Source organism: Cyrtonyx montezumae, unplaced genomic scaffold (assembly GCF_038088225.1).
Source record: "Cyrtonyx montezumae isolate F1298 unplaced genomic scaffold, pur_monq_1.0 scaffold_8, whole genome shotgun sequence".
Classification (NCBI taxonomy): Eukaryota; Metazoa; Chordata; class Aves; order Galliformes; family Odontophoridae; genus Cyrtonyx; species Cyrtonyx montezumae.
Genome location: NW_027072089.1, coordinates 4,098,919 through 4,115,327, shown reverse-complemented (window position 1 = coordinate 4,115,327; position 16,409 = coordinate 4,098,919).

Sequence of the window (16,409 nt, the reverse complement as noted above, 5' to 3'; positions counted from 1 at the left end):
GACTAAACAACCCTAGTTCCCTCAGCCACTCTCCACAGGACTTGTTCTCCAGACCCTTCATAGCTTCACTGACTCTCTGGACACTCTCCAGGGTCTCAATGTCTTTCTTATAGTGAGGGGCCCAAAACTGAGCACAGTTCTCAAGTACAGTGTTCAAAAACATCATTTAATGTCAGTTTGTAAACTAATGAATCTAATATGCTTATTTTCTTCAACATTTTATCTTTCTTCCTCACCCAGAATTTCATAGGGAAATACCTTTTTGTTTCAGAGTTGGGACTTTAGTTCATAATAATGATAGTAATAATAATAATTATTAATAATAATAATAATAACTACAACAGTAATTTACTAAGAATGTTTTCATTGTTATTAGAGAAAACAAATAAATGCCTGTTAACTTCGATAGAATCATAGAATGGCTTGGATTGGAAGGGAGCTTAAAGATAATCTATTTCCAACTCCCTGCTATGGGCAGGGTTGCTAACCACCAGCTCTAACCAGCAGCTAACATCTCCCTTCTTTTAAGTTAAATCCATTCCCCCTTGTCCTATCACTGTCAAATTTCAGGTCCCCTGACCCTTCTAAGGTAATTCCACACTGTTTCGTGAATCTCTGTACAAATCAGTTTCCCTTGTATTCTGCTTCAACTAGATGATCTCCTGTGGATCATTTCCAAACTGTATTATCCTCTCACTGTGGTACATTAATGCAATTGGCTAATGATGCTCAGGTTGCACATTTTATCTCAAAAGGTGTCTCCTTGGCTGGCTGTCACAGTATCAAAGGTCTCCAATTACTGAAGTAAATAGGAAACAGAGCTCAGTTAAGTGTATTGTAACGTCTCAGCCAAGGTCAATACTGAAACTGAGGAAAAAGGAGTAGTGGGAAATCTGGCTTATACAGCCATCCAAGCAAAATCTATGAGATTGCTGAATGATCTGCAAAAGGAGGCAACAGAAGGGGTAGCATTCCTTTTAGCTTAAATACAGACTAGGTGAATATACCATCAGTCACTCCCAAAGTAATCCCTCCTATTTATTTCCATGGAAATTAGAAACACGCCACCCACCATCTCAGTGTGCTCACACCCACTGTTCAGTCTCCAGAAGCATTCAGCAAGTGTCAATGAATATCAATGACTGCATTTTTTTTCTGTATAGAGGAATTCAATTCCATACCCTTGCTTCATACACACTTCCATGTCAGACAGTATTTTGTCAGACTACTCCTCTGATGTCAACCGTCACACAGCTACCAAAGGTAATGGAATACTGGTAGGAAGATTCAGTCTCTACTGTCAGATCATCAACATCTGTCTCTGATACTATGAGTCAACACAATAAAATAGGAGGCATTACTTTCAGTGCAGTCCTCATATAATGTATATGACATCAATTGTGGGGTGCAGTTCACACCAAAGGGACGGGATGCCATCCAGAAGGGCAAAAACAGGCTTGAACAGTGGGCCCAGGAGAATCTCAGGAGATTCAACAAACATGAGTGAAAGATCTTGCACTTGGGTCAAGGCAACTCCCTTGTAAGAGGTCAGAACGACTTCTGGCTTTGTTCAGCAGCACCTGAGACTTAACCTGCTCAACAAGCTTTTGGAGTTAATGGTTACCATGAGTCCAGTGGTAAGAGAAACATATGCAGCTGGGAGACCAGGAGAAACCTTTTGGATTTTGCTTCTTTTGGGCATTTGAGCTGATTTATGGCGGTCATCTAGGATAAGGCATCTTTTACAGAAGAGCAGGGGTAGGCACTGGCACAGGTTGCCCAGAGATGTGGTGGATGCCCCATCCCTGGAGACACTCAAGGCAAGGCTGGGCCAGGCTCTGGGCAACCTTATCTAGCTGTGGATGTCCCTGTTCATTACAGAGAAGTTGAACTACATGACATTTAGAAGTCTCTTCCAACTCTAAGGATTCTATGATTCTGCAGTTCTATACACAGTGGAGAAAAGGAGCCTCTTGATCTGTTTGTGACAGGGAACTATAGAATAACAAAATAATTCAGGTTGAAAGGGGAAATGATCATGTGGGAATCATCCCATCCTTCCAATGCTAAGACAACTCTACTGAAACTCAATTGAGCTGCACTGGTCTAAAATGAAGGGATGAATTTATCACATCCTTCAGTGGATTCATAGGATGTTGATTTTTCTCAGCAATAATCCTTAGTGCAATAAGTCTTCAACATCCCTGTGTCATTTCCTGACTTGCTTTTCTTTACATGTGTACGTCAGCAATGCCTTACATGAGGCAGAGAAAAAATAACCCACATCCCAGCATCTACTCTTGATACCTCACTGGTATACTGCCATGGAAACAAGGAAAGTTTGAAATAAAGGGAAATGTGCTCACTTTTCTTATTTTTCAGTAGAGACTTCAAAATTTGCGGCGATATTAAACAAGCTCTGTACCATCTGCTTATTTAAAATTGAATGCAAATGTTTCTTTTCTGTCTTCTGCATCTGTAAATCACAGCCGTGACATATACCCTCAGGAGCATCCTTAGAGGTAGTGCATGAGTTCATGCAGTTTTATGTCCAGAAGTTTCATATATGAAAAATAGTGTCATCCTTCAGCAGTGGATGGCACAGTTAAAGGACAGACTGAACCAAAATCGAAGGAGACGTGTACTGAAGAAAAGCAGAGACAAGAAATCAGCTGCTGGGAAAGAATCTAGAATGTGTAAGTCACACAGCCTCCCAGTTATATTTCAGGAAAGGTCATTTTTTCAGATGTCTGAAGTGTGTAGAAGAATCTTCACAAACATACAGGCGTCATTTTTCTCATCTGAGGTCACTGTATCTGTGAATAGGTTAAGCTCTTCTGAACCAGAGAGTTGAGTCCTCTTATTCCAGAGAGAGTAGCACAAGTTTCCTGTCTGATGTGGATTATTTATCCAGATTTCTTTCTAATAAGGGGCACCAGAGCATGTTTTTTGATGAAGTCAATGGGGATAAGTCAGTTAATTGGAGAACAGCAATGTTCCATGTACAGCAACATTTCTTCCAACTTCCACTGAAGTCTAGAAGGGATCTTGGTCTCTCTTGAAGTCACATACCACAGCTGTAAGCCCGTCTTAGAAAGAATCCTGTTACTTTTCAGATCCCTAATCTCTCTCACTGTATTGAGAATTCCACTAAAGGAAACTTCTGTCATCACTTTGAATTCTGCCTTTACGACCCAGACAATTTTCTGCCTCCCCAGGGTGGAGTATCGCTCTCTGCACTAGAACCACTGTTATGGAACACAAAGAAATTCCTGAGGTGACATAGCTCAAATTCACCACTGAGCCTCCAGTAGCTTCCCAGAGAACTGTCCAGATGTGGCAACAATGATGACTGCAGTTGCTTCTCTGCCTCAGATTTCCCAAGCCCTTTCCCAAGTTATTGAGCAAGGAGTATATAGCTCTCCAAATTCCCATACAGTCACAAATGGGGGTGGCATGAAGAGGCTGACTTTCAGCTGTCCTTAAGTACAGAGTCACCTCTTCCCCTAGAAGCAGAGGGCACAGCCCAGCTCCTTGTGTTTTGCTCCCTGCTCAGCATGCAGCACTGCTTTGCAGGCAGCAACCATTGCAGGGCCATTTGTCTCCTGCTAGACTCAGCCTTTCCCCGGCGAGAGGTGTTCGGGAAGCAATTGCAAACAGATTGTGTTTTGTTGCTGTTTCTCTGGTAATCAGACAGTTACACTAATAATCATGTCTTTAACAAACCTGGCTCCTGCTTATCACAGTCTTCTTTGAGAATGAGAGCACACCATGTCCTGTTCAGTCAGCCATCCATCACTTCATCGCCCTGAATGATTAATGTTTGCCTACACAGCCTTTCCATGGCTTTACCAGGGAGGCTATGAAGCCGCATGCTCAAGGCCTCTTGGGTCCAGCAGAAAATAGGCATGAATGTGTGAAAATTGTCCTTGCAGCCCAGAAAAGCAACCATATCTTGGGCTGCATTAAAAGGATGGCCAGCAGGGCAAGGATGACAATTCTGTCTTTCTACTCTGTGTTGGTGAGGCCTCACCTGGAGTACTGCACCCAGATGTGGAGTTCTCAGTACAGGAGAGACACATGGACCTGTTGGGATGTGCCCAGAGGAGGACCACAACAATGAATCAAGGGATGGAACATCTCTCCTACAAGGGCAGAACGAAAGAGCTGGGGCTGTTCAGCCTGGAGAAGAGAGGTCCTTTCTAACTCAAGCCATTCAATGATTTTATGATTATATCTATTGGACAAGTCTTGACTCCAGGTGACTATTTTCTGTTGTGTGTTGAGGTGGGTTAGCCTGGCCAAGGGCCAAACTCTTAACCATCTGCACTCTATGTATCCCTCCTCAACAGGACATAAGGAGGAATTAACGTCAGAAACGGTGTAGGTCTCCAGGCTGAGTATTTCCTGATCTCTAAGACTTTCCTCATAAGATGCTCCAGGCCACTCATCATCTTTGTGATCCTTTTCTGAACTCACTCTAGAACCTCTCTGTTTTTCTTGAACTGGGGAGTTCAGAACTGGACACACTATTCCAGACATAACTTCACCTGGGTGGAGTAGAGAGGGGGGCAAACCTCCCTCAACCTGCTGACCATGCTCTTTGCAATGTACCCAACAGTCCCATTGGCTTTTTGACCACAAGGGCACACTGCTGGCTCATGAGCAACCTGTTGTCCAGATACATTTAGACTGAGAGAACAAAAACAAAATTTAAACAACACCTTCTCCCCCTTTCCCAGGCCTACTCCCCCATCCCAAGCAGTGCAGGAAAGGAGATGGGGATTGCACTCAGCCCATCCCCGCCCCTCTGGGCTTCTTCCTCCTCACTCACTGCCCTGCTTGAGTGGGACCTCACCACAGGCAACAGCCCTTCAAGAACACCCTCCTCCCGTGGGGCTCCCCATGGCCACAGCTCCTTCAGGAAATGTTCCCCTACAGTGGCGTGGTCAAGAGAAAAGTAACTTGCTTATGACTACTTGATGCACTGGAACAGCAGGATATAGGTGGCTTTGTTGTGTTTGGTTGGCTTTTCTCCCATTAATTGATAGGAAGACTCTCAGGAGAGTGGTAGATAATAACATATTAGATTATAAACACTTCAAGGGAGCAGTTTGGCTCAGTGTTGTCTGCCAAGCCGAATGGTTCCATTTTTCCTTGGCATTAAGTACGGCTGCAGTCAAAATAACATGGAATTATGAATAGAAGACTGAAATAAGAGCAGGGGGCATTTTTTGCAGTTGTTTTTTTCTCTGCCTAGAAACAACCTCAATTCTGCTGGTGTATTTGAAACAACTTCAATTCTGCTGACTCCCAGATGGGTCCATTAGCTGTCTCAACTCAAATGCACTTTGCTAGTAGCAGCTGAAATGGAAAGAATGCTTCTGCTCCTGCTCTTTGAAAAAGCGATGTATGTGAGCTGGTTCACCCATATTGCAATTTTTGACTGGATATAGGAGAACACCAGTTTTCTACAGGGACTTGAGTGGAATGACACCAAGCTGAATGTTGCAGCTGACACAATGGAAGGTAGGGATACCATCCAGTGGGACATAGACAGGCTCAAAAAGCAGACACAGGAGAACCTAATGAGGTTCAACAAGGCCAAGTGTAAGGTGTTGCACTTGGGTCAGGGCAATCCCAGACATGAGTACAGACTGGGAGAAGAACTCACTGAGAGCAGCTCTGTGGAGAAGAACTTGGGTTGAAAATTTGAGGGGATGAAAATTTGGACATGAATCATCAGTGTGCTCTTGTAGCCCAGAGGGCCACCATTATCATGGGCTGCATCAACAGAGGGGTGGCCAGCAGGGAGGAGAGGGGATTGTCTCCCTCTACTCTGTCCTTATGAGACCCTAGCAGGAGTACTGGGGCCCCCGGTACAGGAAGGATGTAGAGTTGTAGGAGTGAGACAAGAGAAGGGCCATAAAGATGATCCAAGGGCTGAAACACCTCCCCTACAGAGAAAAGTTGAGTAAGATGGGCTTGTTTAGCTTGTAGAAGAAAAGGCTCTAGGAAGACCTTATTGTGGCCATCCAGTACTTGAAGGGAGCTCACAATCAGGAGGAGGAACAACTTATTACATTGCTACTGACAGAGATAGGACAAAGGGAAATGGCTTTAACCTGAAATATTTAGGTTAGAAGTTAGGAAGAAATTTTTTACTCAGAGAGTGGTGAGACACTGGAACATGTTGCCCAGAGAGGTTGTGGACATCTCTGGAGGCTTTCAAGGCCAGGTTGGATGGGACCCTGGGTAGCCTGATCTTATGGGTGACAACCCTGCCCATGAAAGGGGTTGGAAATAGTTAAACTTTAAGGTCCCTTCCAACCCAAGTCATTTTATGAATTTATGGAAAAAGATCTTCTGTTCATCTGGACTACCACGAACATGAACACATAGGATCCCAGAGTTCTGCCTTTCATTCGGTCTCTGGTTGTCTGGCTGTACTTCATGTTAGTGGATCTGTCAGACTGAACTGACTTGACTGCTTTTGGGAAGCCTCATAAAGGCATCTTGTGAAGCCACATTGGCCTACATGCCACTACAGGAAGAAACTGAGCTAAGGAACATCCACAGGACAACAAACACAGTGTGTTTTCTGCTCTAGATTTCTCTTTCTGTCTGTCTCCCACTGGAGAGCAGACAGTAAGCATTGCCTGTGACGGCTCTGGGTGATTAATATAGGTGATTTAGCATCTGGAGACTCACCTTCACACAGAGATCGATGGTTTGGATGTTTTCTACATTATTACCCTTACAGCAATTACCTCCCACAGAAACTTGCTCTCGTGTTAATGAGCCAGAAGTTATTAGCATCCATACCCACCACCTAAATGTTTCACAGCTAACAGGAGGGCTCTTCCTTCATGACTACATCTTACAGGAAGGCAAATTTATAATATGAATGGAAAAGTCCTTTCTGGAGGCATTTTGGAAAGGAAAAAATGTAGGTGAATTTTGTTAGTTTTAGGATGAGAAGAGTAGCTTGAGCACGAAATCAGCACCAAGGACAGTTCAGGTCTTTGGTATTGCAAACAGTGCGGGGATTTGCCTAGTTCTAAATGTTATGGTTTCTGTTTAGTTGGGTACTGCTTTGTCCTGGAAGAGTGAGAAGAAAACAACGGGGAAGAGTGTGAATAGCTCAGTCAGGAACACCATACAAATAGAACCAGCAGGGTGGTATAATTTGAACCAGTTTGCTAGATTGTCAAATGAGACAAGTTCAGAACCAGACTAGGATGTGCAAAGAATAAATTGATTTACATAGTGCTAGAAAATGACCTGCTGAAAGGAGCTCTACAGAGCTCTTGGGTGTCCTGGTGAAGAACAGGTTGAGCCAGCACTGTGCAATTGTGGCCAAGAAGGACAATGGTACCCTGGGGTACATTGAAAAGATTGTGGCCAGAGTGTCGAGGGCGATGATTCTCATCCTCTACTCTGCCCTGGTGAGGACACATTTGCAATACTATGTCCAGTCCTGGGCTCCCCAGTTCAAGAAAGACAATTAACTACTGGAGAGGGTCTGGTGGAGGACTACAGAGATGATGGGGGGTCTGGAGCATCTCCCTTATGAGGAAAGGATGAGAGATCTGGGACTGCTCAGCATGGAGGAGACTGAGAGGGAATCTTATTCATACTTCCAAATAGCTAAAAGATAGGAGTTAAGTGGATGGGGCCAGGCTCTTTTAGGTGGTGCCCAATGACAGAGGAAGGGACAACAGGCTGGAACAGAATCATCAGGAACATGTCAGTTTGGTTCATACCATCCCAACACTCATTGGACAGATAGTGTTTTACAATGGTAAAAATAGTATAGGATGGAAGGAGGTTTTTGCACTATCTTGAGAAAATTCTTTCCACTAACGTCTTCAAAGACAGAGAAAAGTAGATTCCCAAAGAAATCTTTGAGAAGCAGGGTGATAGCATGTTTTAGCATCCTTTTATTTATACAAGGAACTTTTTTATGATGTAGGAATTATGACAGGAAAGCATAGCAATAGAAAAAATTTGAGAACCAGAAAAAGAAGTTTTTTACAATAAGGGTGGTGAAGCACTGGCAGATGTGGTGCATGACCCAACCATGGAGACATTCAAGGTCAGGCTGGATGGGGCTCTGAGCAACCTGGTGTAGCTGTAGGTGGCCCTGTTCATTGCAAAGGAGTTGGATTAGGTGACCTCTAAAGATCCCCTCCAACTCAATTCTGTGATTCTATGATCATCAGGAGGCACAACTCATAGTCTGAGATCAAGGTAAATCATATAAGTTAGCCTCTTCTCAATTCTGTGTACAGCACAGCAAAACTCTGACCTATATTTCCAGAGATGTGTCAGCACCTTTCATTTTGTCTTTGCATCCTACCATTCAAAAGGCAGCTGGCAACACTCGCCAGACACTACAAAAACTAAATGCAAGATAAAAGCTGTTTCTTATGCACTCTGCTGCACAGGACACCAGAGCATGGATGGCATTTCCTTGCCTGAAAGGTCATCTGCTGTTTTACATCTAGAGAAGAACACCAAATTAAAATGATTCAGGGGTATGATATCCTTGGAGAAGACACTGCTTCTGTCCTCTGGCACCAGTAATCTAGTGCCCTTTTCACAAGTCCTTTACTGCAGAAAAGTGCAAAGTGGGAGCAGAGGATGGGCTAGCTCTGAAATTCCGTGTGATCAAGTTGTATTGGATGCCCTTCTTTTATTCACTCCCAGCTCAGCCAGAGCTGTAACACATAACCATAACGCTAAGAAATGGCAGCTTGTCTGAATCTGTATCAAGTGTTAAAGCCAAGAGTTTCCATTAATAGTCACTATGTAAGTGGCATAGTACATCGACTTCATCTATGGGAACATTTTCTTCCCTTCCTCCAAGTCAAAATTTCCCAGCAGTAAACTGCTAGAGCCAAAGTTAGGCAGAACATAAGCAGCAACAAGTCCTTTGTACCTCCTTCAGTGGCTGAACTTCAACTGAAACCTCCCCTGAAGGTTTGTCAGAACATTGGTTTTCTGCCTTTAATTTTTTTTTTCCTGGCTCAGAAAATCCTAAAAATGTAACTTTCTTTTTCCTAAAAAACTTTTAATGTGTATATAACTGAACTAAATGTTTCCTTCTCTTAGTTCTAAATGACTTGGTTTCTGTTTAATTGGGTATTGCTTTGTTCTGGGAGTGTGAGAAAGCACAACACAGAAGAGCTCATTTACCTTTTCTGTACTGCTCATTATTTTGTATGCTTCCAAAACAGTTCCTTCATTTTTTCCATCTCAAATGCCACTGCTTTTACAATGGGTGAACTGAACTGAAGACATTACCTTAGGTGAGAAGGATACAACGATCTGGTCACAGTTTATTACAGACAGAAACCCATTTTTAGCAAGTAAAATACTTTGTTTGCTGTCAGCCACTTGACACATACTGAGCAGGCTCTCACATTTTGCTGTAGGATGCTTAATATCTTTCCACTTCTTAGACAGGACCCAGGCACACTGCAGTAGAGAAACTTGGAGTAGTCAAGCATCTGTGACTTCGCTTCAGATTTATAAAGCTCATAGAATCATAAAATCATTAAGGTTAAAAAAGATATTAAGGTTGGGAAAAGACCATTAGATATTGTAGTCCAACCACCAACCCATCACCACCATGCCCACTAAACTATGTCCTTCAGTGACCTATCTGCACATTTCTTGAACACCACCAGGGCTGGTGACTACACCACCCCACTGGTCAGCCTGTTCCAGTACCTCACCAAGATATATATGTGCCTTTGGGCAAAATAGTGGATTTCTTTTCTATCAGTTTTGTTTTTACTCTTCTATTTTCCTGATGTCTAACTTCCCTGTAGCTGTTAAGAAAAATTCAGTACATATACATTTTTTAGATTCTTCTGTGCATGCCTCCACTACCTGGGCCCCTTTTAAAATGTGGTTTTCAAGCCTTCATTATTGATTGCTCAATTAATTACTCTAAAAGCCTTTTTTGCTTGCAAAAGGAGTGGACGAGGTTCAATGACTCTTTGGCTTGTCTTTCCATGCTGGACAAATTGAGATGATAAAATATGCTTGGAAATACCACTTCCAAACCAAAGAAATTTTTGATCTAAATGCTGACAGAGATGTTATCTGATGCAGCACAGAAAATGTGAGATTGCTTGGTTATATTTATCTCTGTGCTTAAAGTGGTTGTTCTTTCTGTGCCTTGAGAGCTTCTGTCTTCCCCATCACATAATAACATCTTTATGAGTGTTTTCATTGTTGCTTTAATGTAGGCCAGGTTGTACAAAAAATTGTGTCCCACCATATAGGGTATGCTGCCCCTGCTCATTCATTTGTAAGTGAGCCTCATAATCAGCAGGAACAGATGGAGACAGTGATGATCATCTAGTCTGAAGAGTAAGGCTATGACAACCAGTGAGTTGGAGTGGGCAGAAATCACATCATAAGGAGAATGTGATGTCCTGTACCTGACATCAGTTGAGTTTTACCTGGATGGGAACAACCATAAAGGTTGCCCAAAGCTCTGTCCCAAAAGAGAAATCATGCCTGTGCCTTACAGTAGCAGGGAACCAAAACTAGCATGGAGACCCACTTCCCATCCACTGCTAGGAAGCGTTAAGATAATTTTGTGAGTGAAACTTGCAGAAGTTACACTGTTGACTTTGGTGTCCTAAGATCTTACTCCACTAAGGTGAGCTGGAGGGAGTCCCAACAGTTCACCACACTCCGACTGTCCTTACAAGCACATCCCTAAACACGTTCCTTTTCCTTATTCTGTGCGTTAATCTTTTGGGCACAGCATGGATGGATATTCGATGAAGGTTCATACTTCACTCTGCACGTACTTTTGTCAAAAAAGCTTTTATTGCAATGCAAAATATCTTCTGTATATGACATCTTTCTTCCCCCCCCAGGCCCCTTAAATTTAATGAGTATTCCTTTCTGGGTTTTTACATTGTGTTTCTTGAGTGTATGTATGAATATATATACATATCTATATATCTATCAATCTATAGATATTATATTAATACAATCATATATAAATCTGGACCTATATCATTTTATATATATACACATAGCACTAGATATGTGTGTGTGTGCATATACATATATATATATACATCATATATACACTGTATGCACATATATGCACACACATACATATTGTATTATCATAAACATCTGTTGGTTGTCAAGGGAATTTTCTTTAACAAAATAGGTTCCATCAGTGGATTTTACTTCTGTAGTGCAATTTTACAGGAAGTTAACATTTCCACATTCAATATAAAAGAAACAATATACATTTGAAAACGTGCCATAGGATTTTTAATGAAAAAATTAGAAAAGTGCATTATTTTACAACACTACAGTAAATGATTCCTTTTTTTTTTTTCCTCTGTAAAGACATTGTAAAATATATACAGGGTTGCTTAGTGCATTCATTACAAAAGAAAGATGCAATCCCTTGCATAAATTACATATTGTACAGGGGTTCGCTGTCTACTTGGACTTGTAAACATTTGTGTGATACAGTTTTCATTCTTTATGTAAGCTGCAATACATCTTAGTTTCATTTCACTGTTGTTGCATTCTAACTCCAGTACGGCATTCTAAGGCCATGTGTGAAGGCATCCTCTCCCATTACGAAGAAGGCCAGAAAAAGAAATGAAAACACAGAAGAGCTTTTAATTTGGTTCTCAGTAATCAAGTTATCACTGATTTCACAAATTGCATCTTGATGCTTATGACCTTCTCCTTTGCTAGGACCAGCTCAACAACTACGTTGAAGTTAGAGGTCTGACGTGAGCAGAGAAAACTGCTTACAGAAGGTAAATTCTCAGTGCAGTCCACAGCCAAGCATCCGTAGCATTCCTCTTTTCAGAAGCTTCTAATGCTCTGTGTGCTGCACAGAAAATGTATCAGCCAGGGCAGAAATACAGAGACTTTTGCTCTGTCTCAGGCTGTCGAGGGCCTTTAGAATGCCGTCAATAGACCATCGCTAAGTACGCATATGCACATTCAAAGAAGTACAAAAATGCACCAAAAAGTGTCAAGAGATCCAAAAGAGACATAGCATCAACACACACTCACAAACACACACATACACACGCACTTCTGTCTGAGCAGGAAGGCTCAGTCTCCAAAGTAGGAATCACAATTTAATTTCAACATGTATGTGTGTTTGGAAGAAATCCAAGAATTTCCATACAAACTCCTTAGGTCCCGAATTGAACACTTTTATCCCTGTTTCTCTTAGATGAACAGTTTGTTGAAGTTAAGAAATTGCACCTTGAAGAGACAGTATCCACATTCTTTTGGCCTACTGGAAACAACTTTTAAGCTCCCCCTCCCATTCTCCATTGACCTATCCAGCTCCAAATAATTTCCTTTGCTGTCAGATCAAAAAGTTTTAGTCAATACTCCTCAATGGCAACAAACAGCCACACAAATCTTAACAAGTCAAGGAAAGAGGAAAAAGAAAACTTTTTTTTTTTCTTCCACAGATCACTCCTGACCTGGCAAAAAAGCAGCAGCTGGATTATTGGTTGTATAGCATATTATAAGAACCTTCCTGCTTTTACCTTCTATAAAAGAAATACAGATTAGGGTTGCATTCTAAAGAATGAGACAGTCTCTCATCATTTCTCTTTATTAGCTACTTGTTAGAAAGGTTTGTAGTAGACAGAATACTACTTTCATACCGGGTTCAACCCAATGGTGCTTACACCCAAGCTAACTTTGGGTGGACTGAGCAAATTTGTTAAAGACTACAGGTGTCCCGAGTGATACCCAGGATATATCTTAATTGCTAGTGTAATGGCGTCTCAACCTTCTAGTAACCTGGACATTTGGATCTCAATCTTGTTACACATTTAGTGTGCATATTCTGCAGTATCTGCATAATATTCCTGCACTAACAACTTATACAGAAATTAGATGGCACAATGTAAATGCAGCTGAGCAGTCAAAAAGGAGGTAAATCAGCATGAGATCAGGACCACTAAGCTGGGCTGAGTTCTCAGTGGTGACCACATCAGATTCTGTTGCACTGATCTCCCTGAAAGAATGGAAACAGCTCAGTATTAACAACAAAGAGAAGTCTCCTACTTCTGCCTCTGACTGCAGTATCACTCCATGCTGGGAATTGAAAATATACACCAAGAATGAGCAGCGTGATATCCATCTTTGCTGGAAAATGTATGTGACATGAATTCCACAAAGAGCAGTAATCACATGGAAAGAGCTGTCATTGAAAAGAAACTGGAGCCAAGACACAGAACTGCTTCAAATCAGAGAGGTCAGAGAAGCACACAAAGCTCTTTAAAAGAAACGCCAGGAAAAAAAAGGTGACTATGGATCTGTCTGAAGGCTCTGCCACCAACACAATAGAAACTCTGGCTTCCTTGTGACGTTGGGAAGATTTGTTTCCTCTAACAGATGCAGAGCCTCAAGAGAAGTAACAAATGAGAAAAGAAAAAAAAAAAAGATAAATGTTAATCTGCCTCCTTTTCCCAAGTACAAATTGCTTGAGCGTTGCTTTCCCCCTTCCTAAATAATATTGCAATTCTTTTCTAAGCCAAATACTGAGTAATGAGACCCACCATGCACTAGTTTCAGAGTCCTAGACAGAACGTTTGCTTGTAAATCTTTGCCTTCACCTGTGAAGAGAATAAGCAGTGTTGTTCATATTTTACAAAAGAAATGCAGGCATTCCTACTCTTGGATTCCAAAGCATTTACTGCTCTGAGCTCTTGCCCACTGCACTTGAAATGTGTGTTAGAAACAAGCCCCAGCCTCCATCACCTTCACTCAGAGGTCAGGAAGAAATCCACTCTGTTGCTTTGTAAGCTTACTCCGAGAGGGCATGGGAGAAGGATACTCTATAACATCCGCTCTCTCATCAGTCCACATTGTGACAGAGAAACTCAGCTGTACCGTCTCCATTCACCATACCTGTTTGCAACCCATCCCTATGCTCACCCCTACCAGGCTGACAGACTTGGGCTAACCAGTAGAAGCACAAGCTATTCCAGACAGCACAGCTGGGAACCTTCAGGGATGCTCTAAAACATTACCAGTCCCATGCTTCATCCTGAAATACAGCCCTGAGCTCATCCCTCGGGATCGGGTTATCTCTTTCTAAGACATACCACTGATTCTTTTCTCTCAGACAACACCAGGCTCAAAATTTAAATCAGTATTTAGTTCAGTGGGAATTAAAGACCTCCCTCTGTGTATCAGATCTGCAAAAATCCTTTCCTCAGATGCTCCCATGAGCAGCTCCTATGTGTCAAGATGATATCGTCAAGAAGACACTTGCAGCATGACCTCCATGTCATCAGGGACACTACCAAGCAATCCTTTTGGAAACTATTTCATAGACCTCAGATTTCAGACTCCGGGAGGCCAAATCATTTATATGCTCTAATTCAGCTAATCGAATTAAATAATGTTATCAAATTAATTAGCCTTTTAACAATAATTATGAATTACAGTGAGGAATAATTAAGTGGACGTGGTATCGAAGATGAGCAAGGGCACTGCAACCCAAGTCTTTCTGAGACACAGTACGGATTTTAATCGGGCAAATGGATGGATGTTGTTGTTGATCTCTTCCAAGGAGAGTGGAAGGAAGAGGCTCGAGGAGACACCACTTTTCCTGCTCCCAGTTTAACATCAACATCATAATGACATCTCACCAATGACAATCCGCTTCACCAACTAACTGCTGTGCTCCATCCTTCCAACATCTCCCACCACTCCTGCCTGGGAGGGCAGATGGCAGATGGCAAGCAAAAAGGCTAAACACAGAAGACACATGGTTTTTCTTTAATTTGGAAGCACATCACAGACCTTATCTACAGACAGTGACTAAACCACCGTGTCTCTTTGAGGGCTCATATCATTTGCACTGTCTGCTGATACCCAAGCCTTCCCCCAGACAGACACACTCCCAAATTGTCCTCACAGGCCAATGTGTGGCATCCCACCCAGGTCAAAAGTGGATTTCACCTGTGCAGGTTTTTGCACTTCGCATTTTGTATTTGACTCCCCACATATTGTTTTTAATCAATCTGTAGATTTCTTTTGTCAGTAGTAATTAGAGTGGAACATTTCCTTCCCCAGGGTGCAGTTCTGTAACATAATGCATTTCATTAATACATGACGGGGGAAAGTACAGAGTGTGGTGATTTTGAGTTTGAACATACGTCTATGAAATGGCAAGCTAATGAGTTAATGTCTGGGTAGGGAAGGGGGGAAATCTAGAGAAAGCCAGAGGGGCCACTGCCTGCGCAATGGATCTTTCTTTTAGCCTCAAGTATAGTGCTTTGGATAGAGCAATTACTGCAAGCTGTTCCACAGACTAGATAAACGATGAATCAAAGCCAGGCTAGCAGTATCAGAACTCATGCACAAGGAAGATGCATTATAGTGTATAGTTTCAATTATTATATTTGCTTGTTCCACTCGTGAATTAGCAAACTATGATAAATGTTATCATACTTCTGTTTGCTCTGCATTTCTCAAAGTGAACTAAAAGATGAGAGAGCTTTGAACTGTGAATATTAATTACTAATAAAATCACAGCATTAATTTTTCTTTTTTTTTTTTTTTTGTCTTTCCAATCACTTTTGAGTATTAATGTATGGCAGCAGCCATTACATGGTCAGAAAGTTAGGTGAAGGAGAGCTCTGGGCTATTTGCTAATTACAGTGTTCACAAAAGGAGACAACTGAATGCTGAAGGCTCCGGGGATAATATTTCAAGCCTAAAATTAGCAGGCAGATTTGGCTGTCTGGATTCCAAAAGTAAACTACAACTGCATAAGTTATACATGTTGACTGCTATCTTCAGGTCTTTCTACTCTCATCAATAGGTTTAGGAAAATTTGTTCATGGCAAGCACTTCTTGGAGACACAGATGCGTCTCAGAGTATATAGAAAGAGGTTCTGATTGCAGCTCCAGTAAGAGATGTATAAATTGAAACTCACCCCAGTTTTGTGTGCTGCACCTAAATCAACTAGGTTACCGTACTACAAAGGACATGACAAAAAAAAAATGTCCTCGACACTTTGATTTCTCTTTAGCTTACCAGTTCACAGCAACAGAAAGCCAGCAACTTCAGAGGATAGTCCAGCTAGGGTCAGCTCTGCAGCTGCAACCTTCACCCATGGTATGCAAAACATATCAGCATTACTCAGGATGGGCAGGCCAATTTGAGTCTTGCTTTCACTCCAGAAAGCAGCAAAAACCTGACTGACGAATCAGCAGAGCCATGAATCTGAACTCAGGTTCAGGAACTCAGGTTAGGAAACAGGAGTGGTGAGCAAAAATCATCCACAAGACAATCTATGTTCAAGCTAATAAAGCTAAGCACAGACTATGAGCAGATAAGATCTCCCAGTCTGACTGTACCC